The sequence below is a fragment of the Ascaphus truei genome, chromosome 7 (genome assembly GCF_040206685.1).
Source record: "Ascaphus truei isolate aAscTru1 chromosome 7, aAscTru1.hap1, whole genome shotgun sequence".
Taxonomy (NCBI): Eukaryota; Metazoa; Chordata; class Amphibia; order Anura; family Ascaphidae; genus Ascaphus; species Ascaphus truei.
Window position 1 is genome coordinate 25565840 of NC_134489.1, and position 12323 is coordinate 25578162.

Consider the following 12323-nt stretch of genomic DNA (forward strand, 5'->3'; position numbering starts at 1 on the left):
CAGGAGAGACAAGGTAGTGAGAGGGGTTGAAGTCCCAGGGAGTGGGGGTAGAAGTGTAAAGACACTGGGCTATATGGACGATTTAACGGTGGTCTGCACAACACAGGCAGCAATCAAGAGAGTGAAGTTCCATATAGAAAATTTTTGTGTTGCATCAGGGTTTAGAGTGAATTGGGATAAGAGCGTTTGTAAAGCTTTTGGTGACTGGAGAGATTTAGATAAGTGCGGGATCCCCGTTGAGATGCAGCAATTGAAAATCTTAGGAGTATGGTTTGACGAGGAGCTGAAGGGGGAGAGTAACTGGGAGCTGATAGGTGAAAGGATAAATAAAAAAATACAGTTCTGGTCCCTGAGGAAGTTATCAATGGAGGGGAAAGTCTTAATCACAAAAGCGGTTCTTGTACCTATTCTGTTATACATGGGAATGGTGTTCCCTCCGACAAGTAAATGGTTGAGGAAAATAACCAGATTTTTGTTTGTTTTTTTTTGGAGCTCAGAAAAGGAAAAACTAAGAAGACAAGTTGTGTATAAAGACAAAATGAAAGGGGGGAAGGGCATGCCTGATATAGAGGTTAGTATAGAAGCAAAATATGCACATTTTTGCATAAATCTAGTTAATAATAAAAATAACAAAGCCGCATGCTTCTGTAGATATGAGGCGGGAGGCATGTTAAGGAGGTTGGGTTTGTTTAAAATTGATTTAAGGAAACCAGTCTGTTTTGTTACCCCAGTTTTTTATGAAAGAATACAAGGTTTCATAGAGAAATTTGGGTTGTTGGGGACAGAAAGAAAGTTGTGGGAAGATCATAGGAGAATTAAAAAATTAATAAGTAGTAAAGAGGTGAGTGAGGGGATAGGTGGATTGAGTGATAAACAAGTCGCCCAAGTGTGGAGAAGGGTGAGTCAAAAAGACCTAACTAACAACCAAAAAGATTTGGCTTGGATGACGGCACATAGTTGCCTTCCTGTAAAATATTTTCAAAAGAGGAGAGATCTGTCCAGATCTGAGGTGTGTCCAAGAGAAGGTTGTGGGGGGTCGGAAAACATAGCTCACCTCTTTTGGAACTGTAGATTTGTAAGAAAGGTGTGGCGAGGTTTGGGAAAACTTGTAACTGAAGTGACAGGGGTGGGGAAGTTACAATATAATACAATGATGTATGGGGAGAGTGGGGAGGATGGAAAACAGGAGAATGTGTTGTGGAAGATTGTGAATTGTGTGAAAGAATTGATGTGGGAAGTTAGAAATGTGCTAATTTATAAGAAAGAAGTGATAGGTGTGAATGAGTGTGTTAAGATGATATTGGGGAAAATGTATGTATATTACTTGATGGATGTTAAAAAATTGGGGAAGAAGGAAGGGGAAAAAATTTGGAAGGCCACAAAGTGGAGAAGTTTAATAAGTAAGGTATAGAAAGGTCAAAGTTTTGCAAGATGAAAATGTTCTATTTTAGTAACAAAGAGTGGTATTAAAAGTAGTTTTCTTTTTGATAGTATTAGGGAGTTTAAGGGAGAGAAGGAGTGCAAGGATGGAGCACAGCGAAAGATTGAGATGTGGAGGGACGGGAGAAAAGTATGCTTTTATCATATGGAAGAGAATATGAAGAGATAAAAGATATTTAATGAAGACACTAGGTGCCTTTAGGGTCCGTATGATGGAGTATCGGAGAGTAGAGGCGGGCCGATGCTCCCCTCCACGGGTGGATCGGTGGATGAAAAGCATACAGAAAGGGAAAAAAGGGGGTTTGTAAAGGGTTGAAATAAAAAAGTGTGTATAAAACATGTTGAAAGAATATGTTGTTGAATTGTATCATGTTTGGGGTGATTGTAATGTGGGGGTGGTTTTTTGTTTTTCGAAAAGTAAAAATTGTATATAAAAAACTGTTCAATAAAAACATTTAAAAAGAAAAAAAAATCTGTTCTTATCAGTTTAATATCTGATACGTCCCCTATCTGGGGACCATATATTAAATGGATTTTTAGAACAGGGAGATGGAAGAAGAGCTTGCTCTGTCCACTCCACGCATTGACCTGGTATTGCAGTACCTCCAGGACCGGTGCACTTCCCTTTGGGGATATTTGGCTTGTATCAAAAAATAGAAACAAATGACTGTCTGACAGAAAAAAAACAAACATGCATTTTTGGCTCTTTCTTTTGCAAAGAAAGAAGAAGATGAAATGACGACAAAATAAAGCCTCCTTCTTTTTGCTGTGTCTTGTTTGCTCTTTTGCGTGGCTTCTTACTTTCTTTTCTTTTCAGCTCCTCCTCGCATGGAGCAGGAGTGCCGCCTGCTGCCTAGCCTAATTCAGTCCGAACGAGCAGATGCCTAAGAAACTCCTGTTGAAGCTGTATCCAAATAGCCTGCATAGCAAACACTGCAGCAGCAAGCAGCAAGCAGCAAGCAGCAAATGCCTTGACTTGCTGGCTTCTTGTCACAATGGCTGGCTGGCTGAAATGACCTGAACTGAAAAGCCCAGCCACTGGCTGCTTGCATGCTTGCTGCCTGAGTTTCATGGCAGCCCGGACGAGTCGGCTAGCAGAGAAAAAGTGGGCGGTTCCTATGCAAATAAGCAGACGAAGCCTGGTGCCGGAAAAAGAACTGGAAGCATGTGCCTTTTTGGCTGTTTGCTGGCCATGCGGGCCCCCCAGCAGTGTGTGCGGCTGCTTTTCTTTACTCCATAGAAAGTCTTTGGCTTTTGCATCCGTCGTCGTCGTCGCCGCCGCTGCTGCATAGACTCCCCGGGGCTGTGTCGGGAGGAGCGGAGGGACTGGAGGCAGGCCTGCTGGGGGAGGAGGCGAGCGGGCAGCCAGCGGCTCCCTCTGCCCTTCTCCCTAAAGCGTAGCGCCCCTGGCCGTCGGGCGGCGCTCAGGCGGGGGCCCATTTCTGGTTATCGCTTCTCGGCCTTTTGGCTAAGATCAAGTGTAGTATCTGTTCTTATCAGTTTAATATCTGATACGTCCCCTATCTGGGGACCATATATTAAATGGATTTTTAGAACAGGGAGATGGAAGAAGAGCTTGCTCTGTCCACTCCACGCATTGACCTGGTATTGCAGTACCTCCAGGACCGGTGCACTTCCCTTTGGGGATATTTGGCTTGTATCAAAAAATAGAAACAAATGACTGTCTGACAGAAAAAAAACAAACATGCATTTTTGGCTCTTTCTTTTGCAAAGAAAGAAGAAGATGAAATGACGACAAAATAAAGCCTCCTTCTTTTTGCTGTGTCTTGTTTGCTCTTTTGCGTGGCTTCTTACTTTCTTTTCTTTTCAGCTCCTCCTCGCATGGAGCAGGAGTGCCGCCTGCTGCCTAGCCTAATTCAGTCCGAACGAGCAGATGCCTAAGAAACTCCTGTTGAAGCTGTATCCAAATAGCCTGCATAGCAAACACTGCAGCAGCAAGCAGCAAGCAGCAAGCAGCAAATGCCTTGACTTGCTGGCTTCTTGTCACAATGGCTGGCTGGCTGAAATGACCTGAACTGAAAAGCCCAGCCACTGGCTGCTTGCATGCTTGCTGCCTGAGTTTCATGGCAGCCCGGACGAGTCGGCTAGCAGAGAAAAAGTGGGCGGTTCCTATGCAAATAAGCAGACGAAGCCTGGTGCCGGAAAAAGAACTGGAAGCATGTGCCTTTTTGGCTGTTTGCTGGCCATGCGGGCCCCCCAGCAGTGTGTGCGGCTGCTTTTCTTTACTCCATAGAAAGTCTTTGGCTTTTGCATCCGTCGTCGTCGTCGCCGCCGCTGCTGCATAGACTCCCCGGGGCTGTGTCGGGAGGAGCGGAGGGACTGGAGGCAGGCCTGCTGGGGGAGGAGGCGAGCGGGCAGCCAGCGGCTCCCTCTGCCCTTCTCCCTAAAGCGTAGCGCCCCTGGCCGTCGGGCGGCGCTCAGGCGGGGGCCCATTTCTGGTTATCGCTTCTCGGCCTTTTGGCTAAGATCAAGTGTAGTATCTGTTCTTATCAGTTTAATATCTGATACGTCCCCTATCTGGGGACCATATATTAAATGGATTTTTAGAACAGGGAGATGGAAGAAGAGCTTGCTCTGTCCACTCCACGCATTGACCTGGTATTGCAGTACCTCCAGGACCGGTGCACTTCCCTTTGGGGATATTTGGCTTGTATCAAAAAATAGAAACAAATGACTGTCTGACAGAAAAAAAACAAACATGCATTTTTGGCTCTTTCTTTTGCAAAGAAAGAAGAAGATGAAATGACGACAAAATAAAGCCTCCTTCTTTTTGCTGTGTCTTGTTTGCTCTTTTGCGTGGCTTCTTACTTTCTTTTCTTTTCAGCTCCTCCTCGCATGGAGCAGGAGTGCCGCCTGCTGCCTAGCCTAATTCAGTCCGAACGAGCAGATGCCTAAGAAACTCCTGTTGAAGCTGTATCCAAATAGCCTGCATAGCAAACACTGCAGCAGCAAGCAGCAAGCAGCAAGCAGCAAATGCCTTGACTTGCTGGCTTCTTGTCACAATGGCTGGCTGGCTGAAATGACCTGAACTGAAAAGCCCAGCCACTGGCTGCTTGCATGCTTGCTGCCTGAGTTTCATGGCAGCCCGGACGAGTCGGCTAGCAGAGAAAAAGTGGGCGGTTCCTATGCAAATAAGCAGACGAAGCCTGGTGCCGGAAAAAGAACTGGAAGCATGTGCCTTTTTGGCTGTTTGCTGGCCATGCGGGCCCCCCAGCAGTGTGTGCGGCTGCTTTTCTTTACTCCATAGAAAGTCTTTGGCTTTTGCATCCGTCGTCGTCGTCGCCGCCGCTGCTGCATAGACTCCCCGGGGCTGTGTCGGGAGGAGCGGAGGGACTGGAGGCAGGCCTGCTGGGGGAGGAGGCGAGCGGGCAGCCAGCGGCTCCCTCTGCCCTTCTCCCTAAAGCGTAGCGCCCCTGGCCGTCGGGCGGCGCTCAGGCGGGGGCCCATTTCTGGTTATCGCTTCTCGGCCTTTTGGCTAAGATCAAGTGTAGTATCTGTTCTTATCAGTTTAATATCTGATACGTCCCCTATCTGGGGACCATATATTAAATGGATTTTTAGAACAGGGAGATGGAAGAAGAGCTTGCTCTGTCCACTCCACGCATTGACCTGGTATTGCAGTACCTCCAGGACCGGTGCACTTCCCTTTGGGGATATTTGGCTTGTATCAAAAAATAGAAACAAATGACTGTCTGACAGAAAAAAAACAAACATGCATTTTTGGCTCTTTCTTTTGCAAAGAAAGAAGAAGATGAAATGACGACAAAATAAAGCCTCCTTCTTTTTGCTGTGTCTTGTTTGCTCTTTTGCGTGGCTTCTTACTTTCTTTTCTTTTCAGCTCCTCCTCGCATGGAGCAGGAGTGCCGCCTGCTGCCTAGCCTAATTCAGTCCGAACGAGCAGATGCCTAAGAAACTCCTGTTGAAGCTGTATCCAAATAGCCTGCATAGCAAACACTGCAGCAGCAAGCAGCAAGCAGCAAGCAGCAAATGCCTTGACTTGCTGGCTTCTTGTCACAATGGCTGGCTGGCTGAAATGACCTGAACTGAAAAGCCCAGCCACTGGCTGCTTGCATGCTTGCTGCCTGAGTTTCATGGCAGCCCGGACGAGTCGGCTAGCAGAGAAAAAGTGGGCGGTTCCTATGCAAATAAGCAGACGAAGCCTGGTGCCGGAAAAAGAACTGGAAGCATGTGCCTTTTTGGCTGTTTGCTGGCCATGCGGGCCCCCCAGCAGTGTGTGCGGCTGCTTTTCTTTACTCCATAGAAAGTCTTTGGCTTTTGCATCCGTCGTCGTCGTCGCCGCCGCTGCTGCATAGACTCCCCGGGGCTGTGTCGGGAGGAGCGGAGGGACTGGAGGCAGGCCTGCTGGGGGAGGAGGCGAGCGGGCAGCCAGCGGCTCCCTCTGCCCTTCTCCCTAAAGCGTAGCGCCCCTGGCCGTCGGGCGGCGCTCAGGCGGGGGCCCATTTCTGGTTATCGCTTCTCGGCCTTTTGGCTAAGATCAAGTGTAGTATCTGTTCTTATCAGTTTAATATCTGATACGTCCCCTATCTGGGGACCATATATTAAATGGATTTTTAGAACAGGGAGATGGAAGAAGAGCTTGCTCTGTCCACTCCACGCATTGACCTGGTATTGCAGTACCTCCAGGACCGGTGCACTTCCCTTTGGGGATATTTGGCTTGTATCAAAAAATAGAAACAAATGACTGTCTGACAGAAAAAAAACAAACATGCATTTTTGGCTCTTTCTTTTGCAAAGAAAGAAGAAGATGAAATGACGACAAAATAAAGCCTCCTTCTTTTTGCTGTGTCTTGTTTGCTCTTTTGCGTGGCTTCTTACTTTCTTTTCTTTTCAGCTCCTCCTCGCATGGAGCAGGAGTGCCGCCTGCTGCCTAGCCTAATTCAGTCCGAACGAGCAGATGCCTAAGAAACTCCTGTTGAAGCTGTATCCAAATAGCCTGCATAGCAAACACTGCAGCAGCAAGCAGCAAGCAGCAAGCAGCAAATGCCTTGACTTGCTGGCTTCTTGTCACAATGGCTGGCTGGCTGAAATGACCTGAACTGAAAAGCCCAGCCACTGGCTGCTTGCATGCTTGCTGCCTGAGTTTCATGGCAGCCCGGACGAGTCGGCTAGCAGAGAAAAAGTGGGCGGTTCCTATGCAAATAAGCAGACGAAGCCTGGTGCCGGAAAAAGAACTGGAAGCATGTGCCTTTTTGGCTGTTTGCTGGCCATGCGGGCCCCCCAGCAGTGTGTGCGGCTGCTTTTCTTTACTCCATAGAAAGTCTTTGGCTTTTGCATCCGTCGTCGTCGTCGCCGCCGCTGCTGCATAGACTCCCCGGGGCTGTGTCGGGAGGAGCGGAGGGACTGGAGGCAGGCCTGCTGGGGGAGGAGGCGAGCGGGCAGCCAGCGGCTCCCTCTGCCCTTCTCCCTAAAGCGTAGCGCCCCTGGCCGTCGGGCGGCGCTCAGGCGGGGGCCCATTTCTGGTTATCGCTTCTCGGCCTTTTGGCTAAGATCAAGTGTAGTATCTGTTCTTATCAGTTTAATATCTGATACGTCCCCTATCTGGGGACCATATATTAAATGGATTTTTAGAACAGGGAGATGGAAGAAGAGCTTGCTCTGTCCACTCCACGCATTGACCTGGTATTGCAGTACCTCCAGGACCGGTGCACTTCCCTTTGGGGATATTTGGCTTGTATCAAAAAATAGAAACAAATGACTGTCTGACAGAAAAAAAACAAACATGCATTTTTGGCTCTTTCTTTTGCAAAGAAAGAAGAAGATGAAATGACGACAAAATAAAGCCTCCTTCTTTTTGCTGTGTCTTGTTTGCTCTTTTGCGTGGCTTCTTACTTTCTTTTCTTTTCAGCTCCTCCTCGCATGGAGCAGGAGTGCCGCCTGCTGCCTAGCCTAATTCAGTCCGAACGAGCAGATGCCTAAGAAACTCCTGTTGAAGCTGTATCCAAATAGCCTGCATAGCAAACACTGCAGCAGCAAGCAGCAAGCAGCAAGCAGCAAATGCCTTGACTTGCTGGCTTCTTGTCACAATGGCTGGCTGGCTGAAATGACCTGAACTGAAAAGCCCAGCCACTGGCTGCTTGCATGCTTGCTGCCTGAGTTTCATGGCAGCCCGGACGAGTCGGCTAGCAGAGAAAAAGTGGGCGGTTCCTATGCAAATAAGCAGACGAAGCCTGGTGCCGGAAAAAGAACTGGAAGCATGTGCCTTTTTGGCTGTTTGCTGGCCATGCGGGCCCCCCAGCAGTGTGTGCGGCTGCTTTTCTTTACTCCATAGAAAGTCTTTGGCTTTTGCATCCGTCGTCGTCGTCGCCGCCGCTGCTGCATAGACTCCCCGGGGCTGTGTCGGGAGGAGCGGAGGGACTGGAGGCAGGCCTGCTGGGGGAGGAGGCGAGCGGGCAGCCAGCGGCTCCCTCTGCCCTTCTCCCTAAAGCGTAGCGCCCCTGGCCGTCGGGCGGCGCTCAGGCGGGGGCCCATTTCTGGTTATCGCTTCTCGGCCTTTTGGCTAAGATCAAGTGTAGTATCTGTTCTTATCAGTTTAATATCTGATACGTCCCCTATCTGGGGACCATATATTAAATGGATTTTTAGAACAGGGAGATGGAAGAAGAGCTTGCTCTGTCCACTCCACGCATTGACCTGGTATTGCAGTACCTCCAGGACCGGTGCACTTCCCTTTGGGGATATTTGGCTTGTATCAAAAAATAGAAACAAATGACTGTCTGACAGAAAAAAAACAAACATGCATTTTTGGCTCTTTCTTTTGCAAAGAAAGAAGAAGATGAAATGACGACAAAATAAAGCCTCCTTCTTTTTGCTGTGTCTTGTTTGCTCTTTTGCGTGGCTTCTTACTTTCTTTTCTTTTCAGCTCCTCCTCGCATGGAGCAGGAGTGCCGCCTGCTGCCTAGCCTAATTCAGTCCGAACGAGCAGATGCCTAAGAAACTCCTGTTGAAGCTGTATCCAAATAGCCTGCATAGCAAACACTGCAGCAGCAAGCAGCAAGCAGCAAGCAGCAAATGCCTTGACTTGCTGGCTTCTTGTCACAATGGCTGGCTGGCTGAAATGACCTGAACTGAAAAGCCCAGCCACTGGCTGCTTGCATGCTTGCTGCCTGAGTTTCATGGCAGCCCGGACGAGTCGGCTAGCAGAGAAAAAGTGGGCGGTTCCTATGCAAATAAGCAGACGAAGCCTGGTGCCGGAAAAAGAACTGGAAGCATGTGCCTTTTTGGCTGTTTGCTGGCCATGCGGGCCCCCCAGCAGTGTGTGCGGCTGCTTTTCTTTACTCCATAGAAAGTCTTTGGCTTTTGCATCCGTCGTCGTCGTCGCCGCCGCTGCTGCATAGACTCCCCGGGGCTGTGTCGGGAGGAGCGGAGGGACTGGAGGCAGGCCTGCTGGGGGAGGAGGCGAGCGGGCAGCCAGCGGCTCCCTCTGCCCTTCTCCCTAAAGCGTAGCGCCCCTGGCCGTCGGGCGGCGCTCAGGCGGGGGCCCATTTCTGGTTATCGCTTCTCGGCCTTTTGGCTCAGATCAAGTGTCTGGGCTGAGAGGTTGCGCTGAGTCTGTGACTCCTTGGCCTTGGGTCATCGCTTCCTGGGGAGCTTAAGACCCATGCTGCTATGAGGGAGTCACGCTAACTCGAGCACGGGAGGCGATCAGGAGAGAGAGAAGGAGAGGGGCCGGCGCCTTGGCCTTGAGGGATCGTTCCCCAGGAACTAAACCCTCATGCTGCTTTAGGGGCGTCGCACCTGATCCTGGACGGCCGGATTGGACAGAGGCGGACAAGCAAGCAAGAGAGTGATGGGCCGGTGCCTTTGCCTGGTGGGATCGCCGTGACTGGCTAAACCCACCTGCTGCTATTAGGGCGCCGCACCAGATCTTGAGTTGGTGTTGGAGAGACGAGGACGAGGATAAAGATGGCGGACTACGCAAACGAGAGGAACTGCATTCGGTTTCAGCTGGATGAGTGCAGACGAAGCAGTGGTGGTGTGGAATACATCGTGGAGGAAATCCTATTTGAGGGGTTGGAAGTGGATCCTGAACGAATCTTTTGCCTGCAGGAGTTTTTGAAGATGGGAATCTTTGACTTGACGCTGAAAGACGAGCGAGAATGCCAAGTGGTATACGACCGATGTGTTGTGGCAGCAGGTTCCCCAAGGATGAGAGGAATCAAAGTGATACCGAGATTTCTACAGCAGGAGAAGGCGGTGATTGTACAGATGTTCAATGTTTATGTCATGAAAGAGGACATTGAGAACTTTTTGGCCCGCTTTTGTGAAACAGTTAGAGGCGGAGCAGAAATCAAGAACAAGTATGGACTGTTTAACGGGAGAAGGAAGTTCTGGGTCCGCTTCAGATTGGACCCAGACGGTGACAGAGGAATGCTACACCCTCCTGCAAGTTTCTGCATTGGCAGGAATAGGGGGGTTTTGAACTTTTCAGGACAGTTTTTTGATGTTCGTTGTTGGAACTGTGGGAAAAAAGGACATATGGCAGCCAAGTGCTGTGAGAGTAAAAGATGTGTCTTTTGTGCAGAGCCGGGACATTTGGCACGCAAGTGCCCCAAGAAAGGGAATACAAAGACACAAAAATCGTGTGGAAACTTTGATGGTGCGAGAAGGGAATACGATGTTGGTGTACAGAGAAGGGTTGATATGGGAAAAGATGGGGAGAATATAGGGTATGTTAATGAGGATGGAAGGGGAAAAGAGGGGGAAAGTGAGGGGGACAGTATGGCAAGTGAGACGGAGTTAGAAAAGCCATGTGCAATACCTGATTCTATAGAGATTGTTTTAGGGGTCAAGCACTGTGAGGTATATTTTGAAGATGTCAGTGTGCAGGAGGTGGAAAGTGAGACTGAGGATGGTGTACAAGATAGTGGAGAGGAGGAGAGAGAGGACAGTGGACAGGAATATAGGGAGGAAGAGAGGGAAGGAGAGAGGAGTCAGCAAAGAATAGAGAAGGATTCTTTAGGTGTGGGTGTAGATAAAGATGAAGGAAAAGGGGACAGTGTGGGGGAGGAAGAAATCAGTGTTCAGGAGGAGGAAAGGGAGTTTGAGAACTGTGGGCAGGATAGTGGGAAGGAGAGGGAGCTGGTTCCAGAGGAAGAGGGTGTTTTGGTGGAGGAGGAGGAGGAGGAGGAAGAGAGGGTGTCTGTGGAGGAGGAAGAGAGTGAAGAAGTGAGTATGTCTGAGGAGGAGGAGGCAAGGGAAAAGGAAGAGAAAAGGGAAAAGGTGGAGAGAATAGAAAAAGTATTCCAGTGGGGAGCAGAGAATGCAGAATCGTGGAGTTATTTTTGTAATGACGAGCAATTAAAGAAAGGCATATTTCGTTTAAGGAGAAAATTAATTGATGCTTATGTAAAGGAATAAATATATGAGGTGAATAGGTATAGACCAGGAGTGGTTTGGAGTGATTAAAAAAATATTTTGACAATCTTTTTGTGTAAAGTAAGTAAAGAGTGTACTGAAAAGTAACAGAAGAAAATATTGAATGGAATTTATGTCTTTGTTTGTATGAAATGTAAAAGTGTCAAGTATTTATTGCTTGCAGGAAATGTATTTAAGAGAAAGGGATATATGTGAAATTATGGAATGTAAATGTTCCTTATGGAAGGAACGTTTCTAAAGTTTGGGTTTTGTTGTACAGGATGTGAAGACTGGTGTTTTTGGATGAATATTATTGTCGGGGCTTAATGTATGTAAGGGACAAAAGTTTTGATGTTATTATATGCAGAGGTTTTTTTGAATATGATGTAGTTTTTTGTAAAGTTTCCTGAGATGTAATTGTTTTTGTTATTGTCTGAAAAGCTTATTATTTACTGTTTTGTAAATCAATGAAATGTGAATAAACATTTAAAAACAAAAAAAAAAAAAATCTGTTCTTATCAGTTTAATATCTGATACGTCCCCTATCTGGGGACCATATATTAAATGGATTTTTAGAACAGGGAGATGGAAGAAGAGCTTGCTCTGTCCACTCCACGCATTGACCTGGTATTGCAGTACCTCCAGGACCGGTGCACTTCCCTTTGGGGATATTTGGCTTGTATCAAAAAATAGAAACAAATGACTGTCTGACAGAAAAAAAACAAACATGCATTTTTGGCTCTTTCTTTTGCAAAGAAAGAAGAAGATGAAATGACGACAAAATAAAGCCTCCTTCTTTTTGCTGTGTCTTGTTTGCTCTTTTGCGTGGCTTCTTACTTTCTTTTCTTTTCAGCTCCTCCTCGCATGGAGCAGGAGTGCCGCCTGCTGCCTAGCCTAATTCAGTCCGAACGAGCAGATGCCTAAGAAACTCCTGTTGAAGCTGTATCCAAATAGCCTGCATAGCAAACACTGCAGCAGCAAGCAGCAAGCAGCAAGCAGCAAATGCCTTGACTTGCTGGCTTCTTGTCACAATGGCTGGCTGGCTGAAATGACCTGAACTGAAAAGCCCAGCCACTGGCTGCTTGCATGCTTGCTGCCTGAGTTTCATGGCAGCCCGGACGAGTCGGCTAGCAGAGAAAAAGTGGGCGGTTCCTATGCAAATAAGCAGACGAAGCCTGGTGCCGGAAAAAGAACTGGAAGCATGTGCCTTTTTGGCTGTTTGCTGGCCATGCGGGCCCCCCAGCAGTGTGTGCGGCTGCTTTTCTTTACTCCATAGAAAGTCTTTGGCTTTTGCATCCGTCGTCGTCGTCGCCGCCGCTGCTGCATAGACTCCCCGGGGCTGTGTCGGGAGGAGCGGAGGGACTGGAGGCAGGCCTGCTGGGGGAGGAGGCGAGCGGGCAGCCAGCGGCTCCCTCTGCCCTTCTCCCTAAAGCGTAGCGCCCCTGGCCGTCGGGCGGCGCTCAGGCGGGGGCCCATTTCTGGTTATC

At 48.4% G+C, this 12323-nt stretch overlaps 6 non-coding genes and 2 pseudogenes across 6 annotated transcripts; all 8 read left to right on the forward strand.

Annotated features, from left to right (window-relative positions):
• The first annotated feature begins 1888 nt into the window (after positions 1-1888).
• Positions 1889-2065, forward strand: LOC142500193 (U2 spliceosomal RNA; annotated as a pseudogene).
• Positions 2066-2888: 823 nt separating this feature from the next.
• On the forward strand, positions 2889-3079 carry LOC142500434 (U2 spliceosomal RNA). Its single transcript, XR_012802993.1, has one exon. It is a non-coding gene; the product is annotated as a U2 spliceosomal RNA (small nuclear RNA).
• An 823-nt stretch (positions 3080-3902) lies between these two features.
• LOC142500435 (U2 spliceosomal RNA) lies at positions 3903-4093 on the forward strand. Its single transcript, XR_012802994.1, has one exon. It is a non-coding gene; the product is annotated as a U2 spliceosomal RNA (small nuclear RNA).
• An 823-nt stretch (positions 4094-4916) lies between these two features.
• On the forward strand, positions 4917-5107 carry LOC142500436 (U2 spliceosomal RNA). The gene has a single exon (XR_012802995.1). It is a non-coding gene; the product is annotated as a U2 spliceosomal RNA (small nuclear RNA).
• An 823-nt stretch (positions 5108-5930) lies between these two features.
• On the forward strand, positions 5931-6121 carry LOC142500437 (U2 spliceosomal RNA). The gene has a single exon (XR_012802996.1). It is a non-coding gene; the product is annotated as a U2 spliceosomal RNA (small nuclear RNA).
• Positions 6122-6944: 823 nt separating this feature from the next.
• On the forward strand, positions 6945-7135 carry LOC142500441 (U2 spliceosomal RNA). Its single transcript, XR_012802998.1, has one exon. It is a non-coding gene; the product is annotated as a U2 spliceosomal RNA (small nuclear RNA).
• Positions 7136-7958: 823 nt separating this feature from the next.
• LOC142500442 (U2 spliceosomal RNA) lies at positions 7959-8149 on the forward strand. Its single transcript, XR_012802999.1, has one exon. It is a non-coding gene; the product is annotated as a U2 spliceosomal RNA (small nuclear RNA).
• A 3135-nt stretch (positions 8150-11284) lies between these two features.
• Positions 11285-11497, forward strand: LOC142500228 (U2 spliceosomal RNA; annotated as a pseudogene).
• Positions 11498-12323: the final 826 nt, after the last annotated feature.